Source organism: Ambystoma mexicanum, chromosome 2q (assembly GCF_040938575.1).
Source record: "Ambystoma mexicanum isolate Mex_15411 chromosome 2q, UKY_AmexF1_1, whole genome shotgun sequence".
NCBI classification, from domain to species: domain Eukaryota; kingdom Metazoa; phylum Chordata; class Amphibia; order Caudata; family Ambystomatidae; genus Ambystoma; species Ambystoma mexicanum.
In genome coordinates, this window is record NC_090924.1 from 125623125 (window position 1) to 125647979 (window position 24855).

General features: G+C 47.4%; 18 non-coding genes across 18 annotated transcripts; all 18 read left to right on the forward strand.

Annotated features, from left to right (window-relative positions):
• The first annotated feature begins 1050 nt into the window (after window positions 1-1050).
• On the forward strand, window positions 1051-1122 carry TRNAP-UGG (transfer RNA proline (anticodon UGG)). Its single transcript has one exon. It is a non-coding gene; the product is annotated as a tRNA-Pro (tRNA).
• A 420-nt stretch (window positions 1123-1542) lies between these two features.
• Window positions 1543-1615, forward strand: TRNAV-CAC (transfer RNA valine (anticodon CAC)). The gene has a single exon. It is a non-coding gene; the product is annotated as a tRNA-Val (tRNA).
• A 1311-nt stretch (window positions 1616-2926) lies between these two features.
• On the forward strand, window positions 2927-2998 carry TRNAP-UGG (transfer RNA proline (anticodon UGG)). The gene has a single exon. It is a non-coding gene; the product is annotated as a tRNA-Pro (tRNA).
• A 419-nt stretch (window positions 2999-3417) lies between these two features.
• Window positions 3418-3490, forward strand: TRNAV-CAC (transfer RNA valine (anticodon CAC)). Its single transcript has one exon. It is a non-coding gene; the product is annotated as a tRNA-Val (tRNA).
• A 1318-nt stretch (window positions 3491-4808) lies between these two features.
• TRNAP-UGG (transfer RNA proline (anticodon UGG)) lies at window positions 4809-4880 on the forward strand. The gene has a single exon. It is a non-coding gene; the product is annotated as a tRNA-Pro (tRNA).
• Window positions 4881-7168: 2288 nt separating this feature from the next.
• Window positions 7169-7241, forward strand: TRNAV-CAC (transfer RNA valine (anticodon CAC)). The gene has a single exon. It is a non-coding gene; the product is annotated as a tRNA-Val (tRNA).
• Window positions 7242-9025: 1784 nt separating this feature from the next.
• TRNAV-CAC (transfer RNA valine (anticodon CAC)) lies at window positions 9026-9098 on the forward strand. The gene has a single exon. It is a non-coding gene; the product is annotated as a tRNA-Val (tRNA).
• Window positions 9099-10409: 1311 nt separating this feature from the next.
• Window positions 10410-10481, forward strand: TRNAP-UGG (transfer RNA proline (anticodon UGG)). The gene has a single exon. It is a non-coding gene; the product is annotated as a tRNA-Pro (tRNA).
• A 420-nt stretch (window positions 10482-10901) lies between these two features.
• On the forward strand, window positions 10902-10974 carry TRNAV-CAC (transfer RNA valine (anticodon CAC)). The gene has a single exon. It is a non-coding gene; the product is annotated as a tRNA-Val (tRNA).
• Window positions 10975-12758: 1784 nt separating this feature from the next.
• On the forward strand, window positions 12759-12831 carry TRNAV-CAC (transfer RNA valine (anticodon CAC)). The gene has a single exon. It is a non-coding gene; the product is annotated as a tRNA-Val (tRNA).
• Window positions 12832-14142: 1311 nt separating this feature from the next.
• On the forward strand, window positions 14143-14214 carry TRNAP-UGG (transfer RNA proline (anticodon UGG)). The gene has a single exon. It is a non-coding gene; the product is annotated as a tRNA-Pro (tRNA).
• A 420-nt stretch (window positions 14215-14634) lies between these two features.
• Window positions 14635-14707, forward strand: TRNAV-CAC (transfer RNA valine (anticodon CAC)). Its single transcript has one exon. It is a non-coding gene; the product is annotated as a tRNA-Val (tRNA).
• A 1807-nt stretch (window positions 14708-16514) lies between these two features.
• On the forward strand, window positions 16515-16587 carry TRNAV-CAC (transfer RNA valine (anticodon CAC)). Its single transcript has one exon. It is a non-coding gene; the product is annotated as a tRNA-Val (tRNA).
• Window positions 16588-18371: 1784 nt separating this feature from the next.
• On the forward strand, window positions 18372-18444 carry TRNAV-CAC (transfer RNA valine (anticodon CAC)). Its single transcript has one exon. It is a non-coding gene; the product is annotated as a tRNA-Val (tRNA).
• A 1775-nt stretch (window positions 18445-20219) lies between these two features.
• TRNAV-CAC (transfer RNA valine (anticodon CAC)) lies at window positions 20220-20292 on the forward strand. Its single transcript has one exon. It is a non-coding gene; the product is annotated as a tRNA-Val (tRNA).
• A 1780-nt stretch (window positions 20293-22072) lies between these two features.
• Window positions 22073-22145, forward strand: TRNAV-CAC (transfer RNA valine (anticodon CAC)). The gene has a single exon. It is a non-coding gene; the product is annotated as a tRNA-Val (tRNA).
• A 1325-nt stretch (window positions 22146-23470) lies between these two features.
• On the forward strand, window positions 23471-23542 carry TRNAP-UGG (transfer RNA proline (anticodon UGG)). Its single transcript has one exon. It is a non-coding gene; the product is annotated as a tRNA-Pro (tRNA).
• Window positions 23543-23962: 420 nt separating this feature from the next.
• Window positions 23963-24035, forward strand: TRNAV-CAC (transfer RNA valine (anticodon CAC)). The gene has a single exon. It is a non-coding gene; the product is annotated as a tRNA-Val (tRNA).
• The last annotated feature ends 820 nt before the right edge of the window (window positions 24036-24855 follow it).

A 24855-nucleotide genomic window follows, 5' to 3' on the forward strand; every position in this document is an offset into this window, starting at 1 on the left:
CAGTTGGGTCCGCTCCGTCCTCTGAAATGGTCCATATTAGTTACATAGGTTAGTGTACCAAAGAAATAATACATTTTCATATACAGCTTCTTCATTTCTGTGTTCTGAGGGATTACCAGTTGTAAGAAATGCACTTGCCGGTACAGTGATTCCCTGGCTTTCTCTGGCCCGAGAAAGCTTTTCCTCTGAAGTGGGAACAGAAGTTGGACTGCTTCTGCTGAACTTCCTGAAAGCAGAGCTGGCGGGAGGAGGGACTTTTTGAGTGCTGGGAAAATTTGAGCTGGAAATTTGCATCGGCTGGACAGAGATTGCTTGGAGCAGCCAAAATATAATAACGGCCATGGCGCTCAAGTAAAGCAGAAAGCTTTTAGTATACACCTTTTGCACTCTTGTCAACGAAGCTGGGCTCTGTGAATGCTCACCCTACGCAAGAAAAGAGAACAGACTTTGCTGGTGACCTAAATATATCTCGCCTGATCGAGCACGATCGAGCTCTGAGTGAGCAGCTGTGCAATGGTCATCTTTACCAAAGGGGAGATGCTGCTTTTTCCAGTGTCACGCCCATGCTCTCAGGGCTGGAGGGAGGAGGGCTGCTTTTTGTTTTTACAGGCAAAAGGAAAGGCCCAGCCCTCAGAGCTTCTGCCAATGCAGATCCCAGCAGGTGCAAAATAAAGGCTCTCCCCCACCTTGCCAGCTGCAGATTGATCAGAAGACTGCTAGTCTAGTGTGTTGGGCCACTTTCTCTCTTCTGTGTATCGTCCCCTCTTATTACATAAACAGCATAAGAGGAATAAAGGAAGGAAGGAAGGAAGGAAGGAACAGTGTATCGCAAGCACCTTCCACCCTGATGTCAATGGGCCACCAACCTTCGGGATGAGGAGGAGACCTGTGAAGACAGTCAGAGCGTGCCGACTGGGGCATTCATTTGGCTCATACACCGACAAGGCTTTCAGCGGCAGGAACAAACTTCAGGAATAGGCATTCTTGGCCTCGAATCCTAAGGGGGGTGCAAACGCTGAGGACAATTCCGTCAAATGCTCAAAGGACCGTGGCTCGTTGGTCTAGGGGTATGATTCTCGCTTTGGGTGCGAGAGGTCCCGGGTTCAAATCCCGGACGAGCCCAATCAAGGTGGTTAACTTGAGCTCCTTTTTTTTGTTTTTTCAATGTTATTTTCATTGGACAGACTCTCTGGTTTTCTCGGTAAGCAGTAGTCGATGAACAATTCACTTCCTGAACCTCTTTGCGTGCCATGTCCTTGCGACAAGCACTTTGTGTTCTCTGTTAGCTCTCAGTAACATTCCTTGATTTGCTTGTGAGTTTTGGCCGTCCGATCTCAAAGTGGAAATATGTCCTTCCCTCTGTACGCTGCATAGGCCCTCAGCTGGCATACTTGTATATGTGCGCATGCTTGATAGGACGTATGTTTTAGGCTGGATTGTGTGAGCTTCAGGCGCAAGGCATTTGCTTAGTCTTTAAGCAGGTCCACTTGCACTGCCCTTTGCACCTGTTCTCCCAGTCCCTACAAAGGTGAGCAAGCAGCTGTTTCTGTAGTGTAGTGGTTATCACGTTCGCCTCACACGCGAAAGGTCCCCGGTTCGAGACCGGGCAGAAACACTCTCTGCTGGCATTTTACACAAAATAGTTTTTTTCCCCTTTTGTCACACACAAATGTAAAGTATGAACTTATTTGCGTTCCCATGGAAATAGCATATGCTCTCAAGAGCTTGAGAAATACACTGGGAAGGCAAGCATCCTCACATGTATTCTGTATATGGGGCCAATAAAAAAATGCACGCGCTTGCATTTTGTGTATGTAATGTTGCAGAGCACAGAGAGGATTTATTTTCCCTACTGCTGGGTATTTGGGTCTCTGGGATCACAGTTGGGTCCGCTTCGTCCTCTGAAATGGTCCATATTAGTTACATAGGTTAGTGTACCAAAGAAATAATACATTTTCATATACAGCTTCTTCATTTCTGTGTTCTGAGGGATTACCAGTTGTAAGAAATGCACTTGCCGGTACAGTGATTCCCTGGCTTTCTCTGGCCCGAGAAAGCTTTTCCTCTGAAGTGGGAACAGAAGTTGGACTGCTTCTGCTGAACTTCCTGAAAGCAGAGCTGGCGGGAGGAGGGACTTTTTGAGTGCTGGGAAAATTTGAGCTGGAAATTTGCATCGGCTGGACAGAGATTGCTTGGAGCAGCCAAAATATAATAACGGCCATGGCGCTCAAGTAAAGCAGAAAGCTTTTAGTATACACCTTTTGCACTCTTGTCAACGAAGCTGGGCTCTGTGAATGCTCACCCTACGCAAGAAAAGAGAACAGACTTTGCTGGTGACCTAAATATATCTCGCCTGATCGAGCACGATCGAGCTCTGAGTGAGCAGCTGTGCAATGGTCATCTTTACCAAAGGGGAGATGCTGCTTTTTCCAGTGTCACGCCCATGCTCTCAGGGCTGGAGGGAGGAGGGCTGCTTTTTGTTTTTACAGGCAAAAGGAAAGGCCCAGCCCTCAGAGCTTCTGCCAATGCAGATCCCAGCAGGTGCAAAATAAAGGCTCTCCCCCACCTTGCCAGCTGCAGATTGATCAGAAGACTGCTAGTCTAGTGTGTTGGGCCACTTTCTCTCTTCTGTGTATCGTCCCCTCTTATTACATAAACAGCATAAGAGGAATAAAGGAAGGAAGGAAGGAAGGAACAGTGTATCGCAAGCACCTTCCACCCTGATGTCAATGGGCCACCAACCTTCGGGATGAGGAGGAGACCTGTGAAGACAGTCAGAGCGTGCCGACTGGGGCATTCATTTGGCTCATACACCGACAAGGCTTTCAGCGGCAGGAACAAACTTCAGGAATAGGCATTCTTGGCCTCGAATCCTAAGGGGGGTGCAAACGCTGAGGACAATTCCGTCAAATGCTCAAAGGACCGTGGCTCGTTGGTCTAGGGGTATGATTCTCGCTTTGGGTGCGAGAGGTCCCGGGTTCAAATCCCGGACGAGCCCAATCAAGGTGGTTAACTTGAGCTCCTTTTTTTGTTTTTTCAATGTTATTTTCATTGGACAGACTCTCTGGTTTTCTCGGTAAGCAGTAGTCGATGAACAATTCACTTCCTGAACCTCTTTTCGTGCCATGTCCTTGCGACAAGCACTTTGTGTTCTCTGTTAGCTCTCAGTAACATTCCTTGATTTGCTTGTGAGTTTTGGCCGTCCGATCTCAAAGTGGAAATATGTCCTTCCCTCTGTACGCTGCATAGGCCCTCAGCTGGCATACTTGTATATGTGCGCATGCTTGATAGGACGTATGTTTTAGGCTGGATTGTGTGAGCTTCAGGCGCAAGGCATTTGATTAGTCTTTAAGCAGGTCCACTTGCACTGCCCTTTGCACCTGTTCTCCCAGTCCCTACAAAGGTGAGCAAGCAGCTGTTTCTGTAGTGTAGTGGTTATCACGTTCGCCTCACACGCGAAAGGTCCCCGGTTCGAGACCGGGCAGAAACACTCTCTGCTGGCATTTTACACAAAATAGTTTTTTTCCCCTTTTGTCACACACAAATGTAAAGTATGAACTTATTTGCGTTCTCATGGAAATAGCATATGCTCTCAAGAGCTTGAGAAATACACTGGGAAGGCAAGCATCCTCACATGTATTCTGTATATGGGGCCAATAAAAAAATGCACGCGCTTGCATTTTGTGTATGTAATGTTGCAGAGCACAGAGAGGATTTATTTTCCCTACTGCTGGGTATTTGGGTCTCTGGGATCACAGTTGGGTCCGCTCCGTCCTCTGAAATGGTCCATATTAGTTACATAGGTTAGTGTACCAAAGAAATAATACATTTTCATATACAGCTTCTTCATTTCTGTGTTCTGAGGGATTACCAGTTGTAAGAAATGCACTTGCCGGTACAGTGATTCCCTGGCTTTCTCTGGCCCGAGAAAGCTTTTCCTCTGAAGTGGGAACAGAAGTTGGACTGCTTCTGCTGAACTTCCTGAAAGCAGAGCTGGCGGGAGGAGGGACTTTTTGAGTGCTGGGAAAATTTGAGCTGGAAATTTGCATCGGCTGGACAGAGATTGCTTGGAGCAGCCAAAATATAATAACGGCCATGGCGCTCAAGTAAAGCAGAAAGCTTTTAGTATACACCTTTTGCACTCTTGTCAACGAAGCTGGGCTCTGTGAATGCTCACCCTACGCAAGAAAAGAGAACAGACTTTGCTGGTGACCTAAATATATCTCGCTGATCGAGCACGATCGAGCTCTGAGTGAGCAGCTGTGCAATGGTCATCTTTACCAAAGGGGAGATGCTGCTTTTTCCAGTGTCACGCCCATGCTCTCAGGGCTGGAGGGAGGAGGGCTGCTTTTTGTTTTTACAGGCAAAAGGAAAGGCCCAGCCCTCAGAGCTTCTGCCAATGCAGATCCCAGCAGGTGCAAAATAAAGGCTCTCCCCCACCTTGCCAGCTGCAGATTGATCAGAAGACTGCTAGTCTAGTGTGTTGGGCCACTTTCTCTCTTCTGTGTATCGTCCCCTCTTATTACATAAACAGCATAAGAGGAATAAAGGAAGGAAGGAAGGAAGGAAGGAAGGAACAGTGTATCGCAAGCACCTTCCACCCTGATGTCAATGGGCCACCAACCTTCGGGATGAGGAGGAGACCTGTGAAGACAGTCAGAGCGTGCCGACTGGGGCATTCATTTGGCTCATACACCGACAAGGCTTTCAGCGGCAGGAACAAACTTCAGGAATAGGCATTCTTGGCCTCGAATCCTAAGGGGGGTGCAAACGCTGAGGACAATTCCGTCAAATGCTCAAAGGACCGTGGCTCGTTGGTCTAGGGGTATGATTCTCGCTTTGGGTGCGAGAGGTCCCGGGTTCAAATCCCGGACGAGCCCAATCAAGGTGGTTAACTTGAGCTCCTTTTTTTTGTTTTTTCAATGTTATTTTCATTGGACAGACTCTCTGGTTTTCTCGGTAAGCAGTAGTCGATGAACAATTCACTTCCTGAACCTCTTTGCGTGCCATGTCCTTGCGACAAGCACTTTGTGTTCTCTGTTAGCTCTCAGTAACATTCCTTGATTTGCTTGTGAGTTTTGGCCGTCCGATCTCAAAGTGGAAATATGTCCTTCCCTCTGTACGCTGCATAGGCCCTCAGCTGGCATACTTGTATATGTGCGCATGCTTGATAGGACGTATGTTTTAGGCTGGATTGTGTGAGCTTCAGGCGCAAGGCATTTGATTAGTCTTTAAGCAGGTCCACTTGCACTGCCCTTTGCACCTGTTCTCCCAGTCCCTACAAAGGTGAGCAAGCAGCTGTTTCTGTAGTGTAGTGGTTATCACGTTCGCCTCACACGCGAAAGGTCCCCTGTTCGAGACCGGGCAGAAACACTCTCTGCTGGCATTTTACACAAAATAGTTTTTTTCCCCTTTTGTCACACACAAATGTAAAGTATGAACTTATTTGCGTTCCCATGGAAATAGCATATGCTCTCAAGAGCTTGAGAAATACACTGGGAAGGCAAGCATCCTCACATGTATTCTGTATATGGGGCCAATAAAAAAATGCACGCGCTTGCATTTTGTGTATGTAATGTTGCAGAGCACAGAGAGGATTTATTTTCCCTACTGCTGGGTATTTGGGTCTCTGGGATCACAGTTGGGTCCGCTCCGTCCTCTGAAATGGTCCATATTAGTTACATAGGTTAGTGTACCAAAGAAATAATACATTTTCATATACAGCTTCTTCATTTCTGTGTTCTGAGGGATTACCAGTTGTAAGAAATGCACTTGCCGGTACAGTGATTCCCTGGCTTTCTCTGGCCCGAGAAAGCTTTTCCTCTGAAGTGGGAACAGAAGTTGGACTGCTTCTGCTGAACTTCCTGAAAGCAGAGCTGGCGGGAGGAGGGACTTTTTGAGTGCTGGGAAAATTTGAGCTGGAAATTTGCATCGGCTGGACAGAGATTGCTTGGAGCAGCCAAAATATAATAACGGCCATGGCGCTCAAGTAAAGCAGAAAGCTTTTAGTATACACCTTTTGCACTCTTGTCAACGAAGCTGGGCTCTGTGAATGCTCACCCTACGCAAGAAAAGAGAACAGACTTTGCTGGTGACCTAAATATATCTCGCCTGATCGAGCCTGATCGAGCACGATCGAGCTCTGAGTGAGCAGCTGTGCAATGGTCATCTTTACCAAAGGGGAGATGCTGCTTTTTCCAGTGTCACGCCCATGCTCTCAGGGCTGGAGGGAGGAGGGCTGCTTTTTGTTTTTACAGGCAAAAGGAAAGGCCCAGCCCTCAGAGCTTCTGCCAATGCAGATCCCAGCAGGTGCAAAATAAAGGCTCTCCCCCACCTTGCCAGCTGCAGATTGATCAGAAGATTGCTAGTCTAGTGTGTTGGGCCACTTTCTCTCTTCTGTGTATCGTCCCCTCTTATTACATAAACAGCATAAGAGGAATAAAGGAAGGAAGGAAGGAAGGAAGGAACAGTGTATCGCAAGCACCTTCCACCCTGATGTCAATGGGCCACCAACCTTCGGGATGAGGAGGAGACCTGTGAAGACAGTCAGAGCGTGCCGACTGGGGCATTCATTTGGCTCATACACCGACAAGGCTTTCAGCGGCAGGAACAAACTTCAGGAATAGGCATTCTTGGCCTCGAATCCTAAGGGGGGTGCAAACGCTGAGGACAATTCCGTCAAATGCTCAAAGGACCGTGGCTCGTTGGTCTAGGGGTATGGTCCCGGGTTCAAATCCCGGACGAGCCCAATCAAGGTGGTTAACTTGAGCTCCTTTTTTTTGTTTTTTCAATGTTATTTTCATTGGACAGACTCTCTGGTTTTCTCGGTAAGCAGTAGTCGATGAACAATTCACTTCCTGAACCTCTTTGCGTGCCATGTCCTTGCGACAAGCACTTTGTGTTCTCTGTTAGCTCTCAGTAACATTCCTTGATTTGCTTGTGAGTTTTGGCCGTCCGATCTCAAAGTGGAAATATGTCCTTCCCTCTGTACGCTGCATAGGCCCTCAGCTGGCATACTTGTATATGTGCGCATGCTTGATAGGACGTATGTTTTAGGCTGGATTGTGTGAGCTTCAGGCGCAAGGCATTTGATTAGTCTTTAAGCAGGTCCACTTGCACTGCCCTTTGCACCTGTTCTCCCAGTCCCTACAAAGGTGAGCAAGCAGCTGTTTCTGTAGTGTAGTGGTTATCACGTTCGCCTCACACGCGAAAGGTCCCCGGTTCGAGACCGGGCAGAAACACTCTCTGCTGGCATTTTACACAAAATAGTTTTTTTCCCCTTTTGTCACACACAAATGTAAAGTATGAACTTATTTGCGTTCCCATGGAAATAGCATATGCTCTCAAGAGCTTGAGAAATACACTGGGAAGGCAAGCATCCTCACATGTATTCTGTATATGGGGCCAATAAAAAAATGCACGCGCTTGCATTTTGTGTATGTAATGTTGCAGAGCACAGAGAGGATTTATTTTCCCTACTGCTGGGTATTTGGGTCTCTGGGATCACAGTTGGGTCCGCTCCGTCCTCTGAAATGGTCCATATTAGTTACATAGGTTAGTGTACCAAAGAAATAATACATTTTCATATACAGCTTCTTCATTTCTGTGTTCTGAGGGATTACCAGTTGTAAGAAATGCACTTGCCGGTACAGTGATTCCCTGGCTTTCTCTGGCCCGAGAAAGCTTTTCCTCTGAAGTGGGAACAGAAGTTGGACTGCTTCTGCTGAACTTCCTGAAAGCAGAGCTGGCGGGAGGAGGGACTTTTTGAGTGCTGGGAAAATTTGAGCTGGAAATTTGCATCGGCTGGACAGAGATTGCTTGGAGCAGCCAAAATATAATAACGGCCATGGCGCTCAAGTAAAGCAGAAAGCTTTTAGTATACACCTTTTGCACTCTTGTCAACGAAGCTGGGCTCTGTGAATGCTCACCCTACGCAAGAAAAGAGAACAGACTTTGCTGGTGACCTAAATATATCTCGCCTGATCGAGCACGATCGAGCTCTGAGTGAGCAGCTGTGCAATGGTCATCTTTACCAAAGGGGAGATGCTGCTTTTTCCAGTGTCACGCCCATGCTCTCAGGGCTGGAGGGAGGAGGGCTGCTTTTTGTTTTTACAGGCAAAAGGAAAGGCCCAGCCCTCAGAGCTTCTGCCAATGCAGATCCCAGCAGGTGCAAAATAAAGGCTCTCCCCCACCTTGCCAGCTGCAGATTGATCAGAAGACTGCTAGTCTAGTGTGTTGGGCCACTTTCTCTCTTCTGTGTATCGTCCCCTCTTATTACATAAACAGCATAAGAGGAATAAAGGAAGGAAGGAAGGAAGGAAGGAACAGTGTATCGCAAGCACCTTCCACCCTGATGTCAATGGGCCACCAACCTTCGGGATGAGGAGGAGACCTGTGAAGACAGTCAGAGCGTGCCGACTGGGGCATTCATTTGGCTCATACACCGACAAGGCTTTCAGCGGCAGGAACAAACTTCAGGAATAGGCATTCTTGGCCTCGAATCCTAAGGGGGGTGCAAACGCTGTGGACAATTCCGTCAAATGCTCAAAGGACCGTGGCTCGTTGGTCTAGGGGTATGATTCTCGCTTTGGGTGCGAGAGGTCCCAATCAAGGTGGTTAACTTGAGCTCCTATTTTTTGTTTTTTCAATGTTATTTTCATTGGACAGACTCTCTGGTTTTCTCGGTAAGCAGTAGTCGATGAACAATTCACTTCCTGAACCTCTTTGCGTGCCATGTCCTTGCGACAAGCACTTTGTGTTCTCTGTTAGCTCTCAGTAACATTCCTTGATTTGCTTGTGAGTTTTGGCCGTCCGATCTCAAAGTGGAAATATGTCCTTCCCTCTGTACGCTGCATAGGCCCTCAGCTGGCATACTTGTATATGTGCGCATGCTTGATAGGACGTATGTTTTAGGCTGGATTGTGTGAGCTTCAGGCGCAAGGCATTTGATTAGTCTTTAAGCAGGTCCACTTGCACTGCCCTTTGCACCTGTTCTCCCAGTCCCTACAAAGGTGAGTAAGCAGCTGTTTCTGTAGTGTAGTGGTTATCACGTTCGCCTCACACGCGAAAGGTCCCCGGTTCGAGACCGGGCAGAAACACTCTCTGCTGGCATTTTACACAAAATAGTTTTTTTCCCCTTTTGTCACACACAAATGTAAAGTATGAACTTATTTGCGTTCCCATGGAAATAGCATATGCTCTCAAGAGCTTGAGAAATACACTGGGAAGGCAAGCATCCTCACATGTATTCTGTATATGGGGCCAATAAAAAAATGCACGCGCTTGCATTTTGTGTATGTAATGTTGCAGAGCACAGAGAGGATTTATTTTCCCTACTGCTGGGTATTTGGGTCTCTGGGATCACAGTTGGGTCCGCTCCGTCCTCTGAAATGGTCCATATTAGTTACATAGGTTAGTGTACCAAAGAAATAATACATTTTCATATACAGCTTCTTCATTTCTGTGTTCTGAGGGATTACCAGTTGTAAGAAATGCACTTGCCGGTACAGTGATTCCCTGGCTTTCTCTGGCCCGAGAAAGCTTTTCCTCTGAAGTGGGAACAGAAGTTGGACTGCTTCTGCTGAACTTCCTGAAAGCAGAGCTGGCGGGAGGAGGGACTTTTTGAGTGCTGGGAAAATTTGAGCTGGAAATTTGCATCGGCTGGACAGAGATTGCTTGGAGCAGCCAAAATATAATAACGGCCATGGCGCTCAAGTAAAGCAGAAAGCTTTTAGTATACACCTTTTGCACTCTTGTCAACGAAGCTGGGCTCTGTGAATGCTCACCCTACGCAAGAAAAGAGAACAGACTTTGCTGGTGACCTAAATATATCTCGCCTGATCGAGCACGATCGAGCTCTGAGTGAGCAGCTGTGCAATGGTCATCTTTACCAAAGGGGAGATGCTGCTTTTTCCAGTGTCACGCCCATGCTCTCAGGGCTGGAGGGAGGAGGGCTGCTTTTTGTTTTTACAGGCAAAAGGAAAGGCCCAGCCCTCAGAGCTTCTGCCAATGCAGATCCCAGCAGGTGCAAAATAAAGGCTCTCCCCCACCTTGCCAGCTGCAGATTGATCAGAAGACTGCTAGTCTAGTGTGTTGGGCCACTTTCTCTCTTCTGTGTATCGTCCCCTCTTATTACATAAACAGCATAAGAGGAATAAAGGAAGGAAGGAAGGAAGGAACAGTGTATCGCAAGCACCTTCCACCCTGATGTCAATGGGCCACCAACCTTCGGGATGAGGAGGAGACCTGTGAAGACAGTCAGAGCGTGCCGACTGGGGCATTCATTTGGCTCATACACCGACAAGGCTTTCAGCGGCAGGAACAAACTTCAGGAATAGGCATTCTTGGCCTCGAATCCTAAGGGGGGTGCAAACGCTGAGGACAATTCCGTCAAATGCTCAAAGGGCCGTGGCTCGTTGGTCTAGGGGTATGATTCTCGCTTTGGGTGCGAGAGGTCCCGGGTTCAAATCCCGGACGAGCCCAATCAAGGTGGTTAACTTGAGCTCCTTTTTTTTGTTTTTTCAATGTTATTTTCATTGGACAGACTCTCTGGTTTTCTCGGTAAGCAGTAGTCGATGAACAATTCACTTCCTGAACCTCTTTGCGTGCCATGTCCTTGCGACAAGCACTTTGTGTTCTCTGTTAGCTCTCAGTAACATTCCTTGATTTGCTTGTGAGTTTTGGCCGTCCGATCTCAAAGTGGAAATATGTCCTTCCCTCTGTACGCTGCATAGGCCCTCAGCTGGCATACTTGTATATGTGCGCATGCTTGATAGGACGTATGTTTTAGGCTGGATTGTGTGAGCTTCAGGCGCAAGGCATTTGATTAGTCTTTAAGCAGGTCCACTTGCACTGCCCTTTGCACCTGTTCTCCCAGTCCCTACAAAGGTGAGCAAGCAGCTGTTTCTGTAGTGTAGTGGTTATCACGTTCGCCTCACACGCGAAAGGTCCCCGGTTCGAGACCGGGCAGAAACACTCTCTGCTGGCATTTTACACAAAATAGTTTTTTTCCCCTTTTGTCACACACAAATGTAAAGTATGAACTTATTTGCGTTCCCATGGAAATAGCATATGCTCTCAAGAGCTTGAGAAATACACTGGGAAGGCAAGCATCCTCACATGTATTCTGTATATGGGGCCAATAAAAAAATGCACGCGCTTGCATTTTGTGTATGTAATGTTGCAGAGCACAGAGAGGATTTATTTTCCCTACTGCTGGGTATTTGGGTCTCTGGGATCACAGTTGGGTCCGCTCCGTCCTCTGAAATGGTCCATATTAGTTACATAGGTTAGTGTACCAAAGAAATAATACATTTTCATATACAGCTTCTTCATTTCTGTGTTCTGAGGGATTACCAGTTGTAAGAAATGCACTTGCCGGTACAGTGATTCCCTGGCTTTCTCTGGCCCGAGAAAGCTTTTCCTCTGAAGTGGGAACAGAAGTTGGACTGCTTCTGCTGAACTTCCTGAAAGCAGAGCTGGCGGGAGGAGGGACTTTTTGAGTGCTGGGAAAATTTGAGCTGGAAATTTGCATCGGCTGGACAGAGATTGCTTGGAGCAGCCAAAATATAATAACGGCCATGGCGCTCAAGTAAAGCAGAAAGCTTTTAGTATACACCTTTTGCACTCTTGTCAACGAAGCTGGGCTCTGTGAATGCTCACCCTACGCAAGAAAAGAGAACAGACTTTGCTGGTGACCTAAATATATCTCGCCTGATCGAGCACGATCGAGCTCTGAGTGAGCAGCTGTGCAATGGTCATCTTTACCAAAGGGGAGATGCTGCTTTTTCCAGTGTCACGCCCATGCTCTCAGGGCTGGAGGGAGGAGGGCTGCTTTTTGTTTTTACAGGCAAAAGGAAAGGCCCAGCCCTCAGAGCTTCTGCCAATGCAGATCCCAGCAGGTGCAAAATAAAGGCTCTCCCCCACCTTGCCAGCTGCAGATTGATCAGAAGACTGCTAGTCTAGTGTGTTGGGCCACTTTCTCTCTTCTGTGTATCGTCCCCTCTTATTACATAAACAGCATAAGAGGAATAAAGGAAGGAAGGAAGGAAGGAAGGAACAGTGTATCGCAAGCACCTTCCACCCTGATGTCAATGGGCCACCAACCTTCGGGATGAGGAGGAGACCTGTGAAGACAGTCAGAGCGTGCCGACTGGGGCATTCATTTGGCTCATACACCGACAAGGCTTTCAGCGGCAGGAACAAACTTCAGGAATAGGCATTCTTGGCCTCGAATCCTAAGGGGGGTGCAAACGCTGTGGACAATTCCGTCAAATGCTCAAAGGACCGTGGCTCGTTGGTCTAGGGGTATGATTCTCGCTTTGGGTGCGAGAGGTCCCAATCAAGGTGGTTAACTTGAGCTCCTATTTTTTGTTTTTTCAATGTTATTTTCATTGGACAGACTCTCTGGTTTTCTCGGTAAGCAGTAGTCGATGAACAATTCACTTCCTGAACCTCTTTGCGTGCCATGTCCTTGCGACAAGCACTTTGTGTTCTCTGTTAGCTCTCAGTAACATTCCTTGATTTGCTTGTGAGTTTTGGCCGTCCGATCTCAAAGTGGAAATATGTCCTTCCCTCTGTACGCTGCATAGGCCCTCAGCTGGCATACTTGTATATGTGCGCATGCTTGATAGGACGTATGTTTTAGGCTGGATTGTGTGAGCTTCAGGCGCAAGGCATTTGATTAGTCTTTAAGCAGGTCCACTTGCACTGCCCTTTGCACCTGTTCTCCCAGTCCCTACAAAGGTGAGTAAGCAGCTGTTTCTGTAGTGTAGTGGTTATCACGTTCGCCTCACACGCGAAAGGTCCCCGGTTCGAGACCGGGCAGAAACACTCTCTGCTGGCATTTTACACAAAATAGTTTTTTTCCCCTTTTGTCACACACAAATGTAAAGTATGAACTTATTTGCGTTCCCATGGAAATAGCATATGCTCTCAAGAGCTTGAGAAATACACTGGGAAGGCAAGCATCCTCACATGTATTCTGTATATGGGGCCAATAAAAAAATGCACGCGCTTGCATTTTGTGTATGTAATGTTGCAGAGCACAGAGAGGATTTATTTTCCCTACTGCTGGGTATTTGGGTCTCTGGGATCACAGTTGGGTCCGCTCCGTCCTCTGAAATGGTCCATATTAGTTACATAGGTTAGTGTACCAAAGAAATAATACATTTTCATATACAGCTTCTTCATTTCTGTGTTCTGAGGGATTACCAGTTGTAAGAAATGCACTTGCCGGTACAGTGATTCCCTGGCTTTCTCTGGCCCGAGAAAGCTTTTCCTCTGAAGTGGGAACAGAAGTTGGACTGCTTCTGCTGAACTTCCTGAAAGCAGAGCTGGCGGGAGGAGGGACTTTTTGAGTGCTGGGAAAATTTGAGCTGGAAATTTGCATCGGCTGGACAGAGATTGCTTGGAGCAGCCAAAATATAATAACGGCCATGGCGCTCAAGTAAAGCAGAAAGCTTTTAGTATACACCTTTTGCACTCTTGTCAACGAAGCTGGGCTCTGTGAATGCTCACCCTACGCAAGAAAAGAGAACAGACTTTGCTGGTGACCTAAATATATCTCGCCTGATCGAGCACGATCGAGCTCTGAGTGAGCAGCTGTGCAATGGTCATCTTTACCAAAGGGGAGATGCTGCTTTTTCCAGTGTCACGCCCATGCTCTCAGGGCTGGAGGGAGGAGGGCTGCTTTTTGTTTTTACAGGCAAAAGGAAAGGCCCAGCCCTCAGAGCTTCTGCCAATGCAGATCCCAGCAGGTGCAAAATAAAGGCTCTCCCCCACCTTGCCAGCTGCAGATTGATCAGAAGACTGCTAGTCTAGTGTGTTGGGCCACTTTCTCTCTTCTGTGTATCGTCCCCTCTTATTACATAAACAGCATAAGAGGAATAAAGGAAGGAAGGAAGGAAGGAACAGTGTATCGCAAGCACCTTCCACCCTGATGTCAATGGGCCACCAACCTTCGGGATGAGGAGGAGACCTGTGAAGACAGTCAGAGCGTGCCGACTGGGGCATTCATTTGGCTCATACACCGACAAGGCTTTCAGCGGCAGGAACAAACTTCAGGAATAGGCATTCTTGGCCTCGAATCCTAAGGGGGGTGCAAACGCTGAGGACAATTCCGTCAAATGCTCAAAGGGCCGTGGCTCGTTGGTCTAGGGGTATGATTCTCGCTTTGGGTGCGAGAGGTCCCGGGTTCAAATCCCGGACGAGCCCAATCAAGGTGGTTAACTTGAGCTCCTTTTTTTTGTTTTTTCAATGTTATTTTCATTGGACAGACTCTCTGGTTTTCTCGGTAAGCAGTAGTCGATGAACAATTCACTTCCTGAACCTCTTTGCGTGCCATGTCCTTGCGACAAGCACTTTGTGTTCTCTGTTAGCTCTCAGTAACATTCCTTGATTTGCTTGTGAGTTTTGGCCGTCCGATCTCAAAGTGGAAATATGTCCTTCCCTCTGTACGCTGCATAGGCCCTCAGCTGGCATACTTGTATATGTGCGCATGCTTGATAGGACGTATGTTTTAGGCTGGATTGTGTGAGCTTCAGGCGCAAGGCATTTGATTAGTCTTTAAGCAGGTCCACTTGCACTGCCCTTTGCACCTGTTCTCCCAGTCCCTACAAAGGTGAGCAAGCAGCTGTTTCTGTAGTGTAGTGGTTATCACGTTCGCCTCACACGCGAAAGGTCCCCGGTTCGAGACCGGGCAGAAACACTCTCTGCTGGCATTTTACACAAAATAGTTTTTTTCCCCTTTTGTCACACACAAATGTAAAGTATGAACTTATTTGCGTTCCCATGGAAATAGCATATGCTCTCAAGAGCTTGAGAAATACACTGGGAAGGCAAGCATCCTCACATGTATTCTGTATATGGGGCCAATAAAAAAATGCACGCGCTTGCATTTTGTGTATGTAATGTTGCAGAGCACAGAGAGGATTTATTTTCCCTACTGCTGGGTATTTGGGTCTCTGGGATCACAGTTGGGTCCGCTCCGTCCTCTGAAATGGTCCATATTAGTTACATAGGTTAGTGTACCAAAGAAATAATACATTTTCATATACAGCTTCTTCATTTCTGTGTTCTGAGGGATTACCAGTTGTAAGAAATGCACTTGCCGGTACAGTGATTCCCTGGCTTTCTCTGGCCCGAGAAAGCTTTTCCTCTGAAGTGGGAACAGAAGTTGGACTGCTTCTGCTGAACTTCCTGAAAGCAGAGCTGGCGGGAGGAGGGACTTTTTGAGTGCTGGGAAAATTTGAGCTGGAAATTTGCATCGGCTGGACAGAGATTGCTTGGAGCAGCCAAAATATAATAACGGCCATGGCGCTCAAGTAAAGCAGAAAGCTTTTAGTATACACCTTTTGCACTCTTGTCAACGAAGCTGGGCTCTGTGAATGCTCACCCTACGCAAGAAAAGAGAACAGACTTTGCTGGTGACCTAAATATATCTCGCCTGATCGAGCACGATCGAGCTCTGAGTGAGCAGCTGTGCAATGGTCATCTTTACCAAAGGGGAGATGCTGCTTTTTCCAGTGTCACGCCCATGCTCTCAGGGCTGGAGGGAGGAGGGCTGCTTTTTGTTTTTACAGGCAAAAGGAAAGGCCCAGCCCTCAGAGCTTCTGCCAATGCAGATCCCAGCAGGTGCAAAATAAAGGCTCTCCCCCACCTTGCCAGCTGCAGATTGATCAGAAGACTGCTAGTCTAGTGTGTTGGGCCACTTTCTCTCTTCTGTGTATCGTCCCCTCTTATTACATAAACAGCATAAGAGGAATAAAGGAAGGAAGGAAGGAAGGAAGGAACAGTGTATCGCAAGCACCTTCCACCCTGATGTCAATGGGCCACCAACCTTCGGGATGAGGAGGAGACCTGTGAAGACAGTCAGAGCGTGCCGACTGGGGCATTCATTTGGCTCATACACCGACAAGGCTTTCAGCGGCAGGAACAAACTTCAGGAATAGGCATTCTTGGCCTCGAATCCTAAGGGGGGTGCAAACGCTGAGGACAATTCCGTCAAATGCTCAAAGGACCGTGGCTCGTTGGTCTAGGGGTATGATTCTCGCTTTGGGGTCGAGAGGTCCCGGGTTCAAATCCCGGACGAGCCCAATCAAGGTGGTTAACTTGGGCTCCTTTTTTTTGTTTTTTCAATGTTATTTTCATTGGACAGACTCTCTGGTTTTCTCGGTAAGCAGTAGTCGATGAACAATTCACTTCCTGAACCTCTTTGCGTGCCATGTCCTTGCGACAAGCACTTTGTGTTCTCTGTTAGCTCTCAGTAACATTCCTTGATTTGCTTGTGAGTTTTGGCCGTCCGATCTCAAAGTGGAAATATGTCCTTCCCTCTGTACGCTGCATAGGCCCTCAGCTGGCATACTTGTATATGTGCGCATGCTTGATAGGACGTATGTTTTAGGCTGGATTGTGTGAGCTTCAGGCGCAAGGCATTTGATTAGTCTTTAAGCAGGTCCACTTGCACTGCCCTTTGCACCTGTTCTCCCAGTCCCTACAAAGGTGAGCAAGCAGCTGTTTCTGTAGTGTAGTGGTTATCACGTTCGCCTCACACGCGAAAGGTCCCCGGTTCGAGACCGGGCAGAAACACTCTCTGCTGGCATTTTACACAAAATAGTTTTTTTCCCCTTTTGTCACACACAAATGTAAAGTATGAACTTATTTGCGTTCTCATGGAAATAGCATATGCTCTCAAGAGCTTGAGAAATACACTGGGAAGGCAAGCATCCTCACATGTATTCTGTATATGGGGCCAATAAAAAAATGCACGCGCTTGCATTTTGTGTATGTAATGTTGCAGAGCACAGAGAGGATTTATTTTCCCTACTGCTGGGTATTTGGGTCTCTGGGATCACAGTTGGGTCCGCTCCGTCCTCTGAAATGGTCCACATTAGTTACATAGGTTAGTGTACCAAAGAAATAATACATTTTCATATACAGCTTCTTCATTTCTGTGTTCTGAGGGATTACCAGTTGTAAGAAATGCACTTGCCGGTACAGTGATTCCCTGGCTTTCTCTGGCCCGAGAAAGCTTTTCCTCTGAAGTGGGAACAGAAGTTGGACTGCTTCTGCTGAACTTCCTGAAAGCAGAGCTGGCGGGAGGAGGGACTTTTTGAGTGCTGGGAAAATTTGAGCTGGAAATTTGCATCGGCTGGACAGAGATTGCTTGGAGCAGCCAAAATATAATAACGGCCATGGCGCTCAAGTAAAGCAGAAAGCTTTTAGTATACACCTTTTGCACTCTTGTCAACGAAGCTGGGCTCTGTGAATGCTCACCCTACGCAAGAAAAGAGAACAGACTTTGCTGGTGACCTAAATATATCTCGCCTGATCGAGCACGATCGAGCTCTGAGTGAGCAGCTGTGCAATGGTCATCTTTACCAAAGGGGAGATGCTGCTTTTTCCAGTGTCACGCCCATGCTCTCAGGGCTGGAGGGAGGAGGGCTGCTTTTTGTTTTTACAGGCAAAAGGAAAGGCCCAGCCCTCAGAGCTTCTGCCAATGCAGATCCCAGCAGGTGCAAAATAAAGGCTCTCCCCCACCTTGCCAGCTGCAGATTGATCAGAAGACTGCTAGTCTAGTGTGTTGGGCCACTTTCTCTCTTCTGTGTATCGTCCCCTCTTATTACATAAACAGCATAAGAGGAATAAAGGAAGGAAGGAAGGAAGGAAGGAACAGTGTATCGCAAGCACCTTCCACCCTGATGTCAATGGGCCACCAACCTTCGGGATGAGGAGGAGACCTGTGAAGACAGTCAGAGCGTGCCGACTGGGGCATTCATTTGGCTCATACACCGACAAGGCTTTCAGCGGCAGGAACAAACTTCAGGAATAGGCATTCTTGGCCTCGAATCCTAAGGGGGGTGCAAACGCTGAGGACAATTCCGTCAAATGCTCAAAGGACCGTGGCTCGTTGGTCTAGGGGTATGATTCTCGCTTTGGGTGCGAGAGGTCCCAATCAAGGTGGTTAACTTGAGCTCCTATTTTTTGTTTTTTCAATGTTATTTTCATTGGACAGACTCTCTGGTTTTCTCGGTAAGCAGTAGTCGATGAACAATTCACTTCCTGAACCTCTTTGCGTGCCATGTCCTTGCGACAAGCACTTTGTGTTCTCTGTTAGCTCTCAGTAACATTCCTTGATTTGCTTGTGAGTTTTGGCCGTCCGATCTCAAAGTGGAAATATGTCCTTCCCTCTGTACGCTGCATAGGCCCTCAGCTGGCATACTTGTATATGTGCGCATGCTTGATAGGACGTATGTTTTAGGCTGGATTGTGTGAGCTTCAGGCGCAAGGCATTTGATTAGTCTTTAAGCAGGTCCACTTGCACTGCCCTTTGCACCTGTTCTCCCAGTCCCTACAAAGGTGAGTAAGTAGCTGTTTCTGTAGTGTAGTGGTTATCACGTTCGCCTCACACGCGAAAGGTCCCCGGTTCGAGACCGGGCAGAAACACTCTCTGCTGGCATTTTACACAAAATAGTTTTTTTCCCCTTTTGTCACACACAAATGTAAAGTATGAACTTATTTGCGTTCCCATGGAAATAGCATATGCTCTCAAGAGCTTGAGAAATACACTGGGAAGGCAAGCATCCTCACATGTATTCTGTATATGGGGCCAATAAAAAAATGCACGCGCTTGCATTTTGTGTATGTAATGTTGCAGAGCACAGAGAGGATTTATTTTCCCTACTGCTGGGTATTTGAGTCTCTGGGATCACAGTTGGGTCCGCTCCGTCCTCTGAAATGGTCCATATTAGTTACATAGGTTAGTGTACCAAAGAAATAATACATTTTCATATACAGCTTCTTCATTTCTGTGTTCTGAGGGATTACCAGTTGTAAGAAATGCACTTGCCGGTACAGTGATTCCCTGGCTTTCTCTGGCCCGAGAAAGCTTTTCCTCTGAAGTGGGAACAGAAGTTGGACTGCTTCTGCTGAACTTCCTGAAAGCAGAGCTGGCGGGAGGAGGGACTTTTTGAGTGCTGGGAAAATTTGAGCTGGAAATTTGCATCGGCTGGACAGAGATTGCTTGGAGCAGCCAAAATATAATAACGGCCATGGAGCTCAAGTAAAGCAGAAAGCTTTTAGTATACACCTTTTGCACTCTTGTCAACGAAGCTGGGCTCTGTGAATGCTCACCCTACGCAAGAAAAGAGAACAGACTTTGCTGGTGACCTAAATATATCTCGCCTGATCGAGCACGATCGAGCTCTGAGTGAGCAGCTGTGCAATGGTCATCTTTACCAAAGGGGAGATGCTGCTTTTTCCAGTGTCACGCCCATGCTCTCAGGGCTGGAGGGAGGAGGGCTGCTTTTTGTTTTTACAGGCAAAAGGAAAGGCCCAGCCCTCAGAGCTTCTGCCAATGCAGATCCCAGCAGGTGCAAAATAAAGGCTCTCCCCCACCTTGCCAGCTGCAGATTGATCAGAAGACTGCTAGTCTAGTGTGTTGGGCCACTTTCTCTCTTCTGTGTATCGTCCCCTCTTATTACATAAACAGCATAAGAGGAATAAAGGAAGGAAGGAAGGAAGGAAGGAACAGTGTATCGCAAGCACCTTCCACCCTGATGTCAATGGGCCACCAACCTTCGGGATGAGGAGGAGACCTGTGAAGACAGTCAGAGCGTGCCGACTGGGGCATTCATTTGGCTCATACACCGACAAGGCTTTCAGCGGCAGGAACAAACTTCAGGAATAGGCATTCTTGGCCTCGAATCCTAAGGGGGGTGCAAACGCTGAGGACAATTCCGTCAAATGCTCAAAGGACCGTGGCTCGTTGGAGGTCCCGGGTTCAAATCCCGGACGAGCCCAATCAAGGTGGTTAACTTGAGCTCCTTTTTTTTGTTTTTTCAATGTTATTTTCATTGGACAGACTCTCTGGTTTTCTCGGTAAGCAGTAGTCGATGAACAATTCACTTCCTGAACCTCTTTGCGTGCCATGTCCTTGCGACAAGCACTTTGTGTTCTCTGTTAGCTCTCAGTAACATTCCTTGATTTGCTTGTGAGTTTTGGCCGTCCGATCTCAAAGTGGAAATATGTCCTTCCCTCTGTACGCTGCATAGGCCCTCAGCTGGCATACTTGTATATGTGCGCATGCTTGATAGGACGTATGTTTTAGGCTGGATTGTGTGAGCTTCAGGCGCAAGGCATTTGATTAGTCTTTAAGCAGGTCCACTTGCACTGCCCTTTGCACCTGTTCTCCCAGTCCCTACAAAGGTGAGCAAGCAGCTGTTTCTGTAGTGTAGTGGTTATCACGTTCGCCTCACACGCGAAAGGTCCCCGGTTCGAGACCGGGCAGAAACACTCTCTGCTGGCATTTTACACAAAATAGTTTTTTTCCCCTTTTGTCACACACAAATGTAAAGTATGAACTTATTTGCGTTCTCATGGAAATAGCATATGCTCTCAAGAGCTTGAGAAATACACTGGGAAGGCAAGCATCCTCACATGTATTCTGTATATGGGGCCAATAAAAAAATGCACGCGCTTGCATTTTGTGTATGTAATGTTGCAGAGCACAGAGAGGATTTATTTTCCCTACTGCTGGGTATTTGGGTCTCTGGGATCACAGTTGGGTCCGCTCCGTCCTCTGAAATGGTCCATATTAGTTACATAGGTTAGTGTACCAAAGAAATAATACATTTTCATATACAGCTTCTTCATTTCTGTGTTCTGAGGGATTACCAGTTGTAAGAAATGCACTTGCCGGTACAGTGATTCCCTGGCTTTCTCTGGCCCGAGAAAGCTTTTCCTCTGAAGTGGGAACAGAAGTTGGACTGCTTCTGCTGAACTTCCTGAAAGCAGAGCTGGCGGGAGGAGGGACTTTTTGAGTGCTGGGAAAATTTGAGCTGGAAATTTGCATCGGCTGGACAGAGATTGCTTGGAGCAGCCAAAATATAATAACGGCCATGGCGCTCAAGTAAAGCAGAAAGCTTTTAGTATACACCTTTTGCACTCTTGTCAACGAAGCTGGGCTCTGTGAATGCTCACCCTACGCAAGAAAAGAGAACAGACTTTGCTGGTGACCTAAATATATCTCGCCTGATCGAGCACGATCGAGCTCTGAGTGAGCAGCTGTGCAATGGTCATCTTTACCAAAGGGGAGATGCTGCTTTTTCCAGTGTCACGCCCATGCTCTCAGGGCTGGAGGGAGGAGGGCTGCTTTTTGTTTTTACAGGCAAAAGGAAAGGCCCAGCCCTCAGAGCTTCTGCCAATGCAGATCCCAGCAGGTGCAAAATAAAGGCTCTCCCCCACCTTGCCAGCTGCAGATTGATCAGAAGACTGCTAGTCTAGTGTGTTGGGCCACTTTCTCTCTTCTGTGTATCGTCCCCTCTTATTACATAAACAGCATAAGAGGAATAAAGGAAGGAAGGAAGGAAGGAACAGTGTATCGCAAGCACCTTCCACCCCGATGTCAATGGGCCACCAACCTTCGGGATGAGGAGGAGACCTGTGAAGACAGTCAGAGCGTGCCGACTGGGGCATTCATTTGGCTCATACACCGACAAGGCTTTCAGCGGCAGGAACAAACTTCAGGAATAGGCATTCTTGGCCTCGAATCCTAAGGGGGGTGCAAACGCTGAGGACAATTCCGTCAAATGCTCAAAGGACCGTGGCTCGTTGGTCTAGGGGTATGATTCTCGCTTTGGGTGCGAGAGGTCCCAATCAAGGTGGTTAACTTGAGCTCCTATTTTTTGTTTTTTCAATGTTATTTTCATTGGACAGACTCTCTGGTTTTCTCGGTAAGCAGTAGTCGATGAACAATTCACTTCCTGAACCTCTTTGCGTGCCATGTCCTTGCGACAAGCACTTTGTGTTCTCTGTTAGCTCTCAGTAACATTCCTTGATTTGCTTGTGAGTTTTGGCCGTCCGATCTCAAAGTGGAAATATGTCCTTCCCTCTGTACGCTGCATAGGCCCTCAGCTGGCATACTTGTATATGTGCGCATGCTTGATAGGACGTATGTTTTAGGCTGGATTGTGTGAGCTTCAGGCGCAAGGCATTTGATTAGTCTTTAAGCAGGTCCACTTGCACTGCCCTTTGCACCTGTTCTCCCAGTCCCTACAAAGGTGAGTAAGCAGCTGTTTCTGTAGTGTAGTGGTTATCACGTTCGCCTCACACGCGAAAGGTCCCCGGTTCGAGACCGGGCAGAAACACTCTCTGCTGGCATTTTACACAAAATAGTTTTTTTCCCCTTTTGTCACACACAAATGTAAAGTATGAACTTATTTGCGTTCCCATGGAAATAGCATATGCTCTCAAGAGCTTGAGAAATACACTGGGAAGGCAAGCATCCTCACATGTATTCTGTATATGGGGCCAATAAAAAAATGCACGCGCTTGCATTTTGTGTATGTAATGTTGCAGAGCACAGAGAGGATTTATTTTCCCTACTGCTGGGTATTTGAGTCTCTGGGATCACAGTTGGGTCCGCTCCGTCCTCTGAAATGGTCCATATTAGTTACATAGGTTAGTGTACCAAAGAAATAATACATTTTCATATACAGCTTCTTCATTTCTGTGTTCTGAGGGATTACCAGTTGTAAGAAATGCACTTGCCGGTACAGTGATTCCCTGGCTTTCTCTGGCCCGAGAAAGCTTTTCCTCTGAAGTGGGAACAGAAGTTGGACTGCTTCTGCTGAACTTCCTGAAAGCAGAGCTGGCGGGAGGAGGGACTTTTTGAGTGCTGGGAAAATTTGAGCTGGAAATTTGCATCGGCTGGACAGAGATTGCTTGGAGCAGCCAAAATATAATAACGGCCATGGCGCTCAAGTAAAGCAGAAAGCTTTTAGTATACACCTTTTGCACTCTTGTCAACGAAGCTGGGCTCTGTGAATGCTCACCCTACGCAAGAAAAGAGAACAGACTTTGCTGGTGACCTAAATATATCTCGCCTGATCGAGCCTGATCGAGCACGATCGAGCTCTGAGTGAGCAGCTGTGCAATGGTCATCTTTACCAAAGGGGAGATGCTGCTTTTTCCAGTGTCACGCCCATGCTCTCAGGGCTGGAGGGAGGAGGGCTGCTTTTTGTTTTTACAGGCAAAAGGAAAGGCCCAGCCCTCAGAGCTTCTGCCAATGCAGATCCCAGCAGGTGCAAAATAAAGGCTCTCCCCCACCTTGCCAGCTGCAGATTGATCAGAAGACTGCTAGTCTAGTGTGTTGGGCCACTTTCTCTCTTCTGTGTATCGTCCCCTCTTATTACATAAACAGCATAAGAGGAATAAAGGAAGGAAGGAAGGAAGGAAGGAACAGTGTATCGCAAGCACCTTCCACCCTGATGTCAATGGGCCACCAACCTTCGGGATGAGGAGGAGACCTGTGAAGACAGTCAGAGCGTGCCGACTGGGGCATTCATTTGGCTCATACACCGACAAGGCTTTCAGCGGCAGGAACAAACTTCAGGAATAGGCATTCTTGGCCTCGAATCCTAAGGGGGGTGCAAACGCTGAGGACAATTCCGTCAAATTCTCAAAGGACCGTGGCTCGTTGGTCTAGGGGTATGATTCTCGCTTTGGGTGCGAGAGGTCCCGGGTTCAAATCCCGGACGAGCCCAATCAAGGTGGTTAACTTGAGCTCCTTTTTTTTGTTTTTTCAATGTTATTTTCATTGGACAGACTCTCTGGTTTTCTCGGTAAGCAGTAGTCGATGAACAATTCACTTCCTGAACCTCTTTGCGTGCCATGTCCTTGCGACAAGCACTTTGTGTTCTCTGTTAGCTCTCAGTAACATTCCTTGATTTGCTTGTGAGTTTTGGCCGTCCGATCTCAAAGTGGAAATATGTCCTTCCCTCTGTACGCTGCATAGGCCCTCAGCTGGCATACTTGTATATGTGCGCATGCTTGATAGGACGTATGTTTTAGGCTGGATTGTGTGAGCTTCAGGCGCAAGGCATTTGATTAGTCTTTAAGCAGGTCCACTTGCACTGCCCTTTGCACCTGTTCTCCCAGTCCCTACAAAGGTGAGCACGCAGCTGTTTCTGTAGTGTAGTGGTTATCACGTTCGCCTCACACGCGAAAGGTCCCCGGTTCGAGACCGGGCAGAAACACTCTCTGCTGGCATTTTACACAAAATAGTTTTTTTCCCCTTTTGTCACACACAAATGTAAAGTATGAACTTATTTGCGTTCCCATGGAAATAGCATATGCTCTCAAGAGCTTGAGAAATACACTGGGAAGGCAAGCATCCTCACATGTATTCTGTATATGGGGCCAATAAAAAAATGCACGCGCTTGCATTTTGTGTATGTAATGTTGCAGAGCACAGAGAGGATTTATTTTCCCTACTGCTGGGTATTTGGGTCTCTGGGATCACAGTTGGGTCCGCTCCGTCCTCTGAAATGGTCCATATTAGTTACATAGGTTAGTGTACCAAAGAAATAATACATTTTCATATACAGCTTCTTCATTTCTGTGTTCTGAGGGATTACCAGTTGTAAGAAATGCACTTGCCGGTACAGTGATTCCCTGGCTTTCTCTGGCCCGAGAAAGCTTTTCCTCTGAAGTGGGAACAGAAGTTGGACTGCTTCTGCTGAACTTCCTGAAAGCAGAGCTGGCGGGAGGAGGGACTTTTTGAGTGCTGGGAAAATTTGAGCTGGAAATTTGCATCGGCTGGACAGAGATTGCTTGGAGCAGCCAAAATATAATAACGGCCATGGCGCTCAAGTAAAGCAGAAAGCTTTTAGTATACACCTTTTGCACTCTTGTCAACGAAGCTGGGCTCTGTGAATGCTCACCCTACGCAAGAAAAGAGAACAGACTTTGCTGGTGACCTAAATATATCTCGCCTGATCGAGCACGATCGAGCTCTGAGTGAGCAGCTGTGCAATGGTCATCTTTACCAAAGGGGAGATGCTGCTTTTTCCAGTG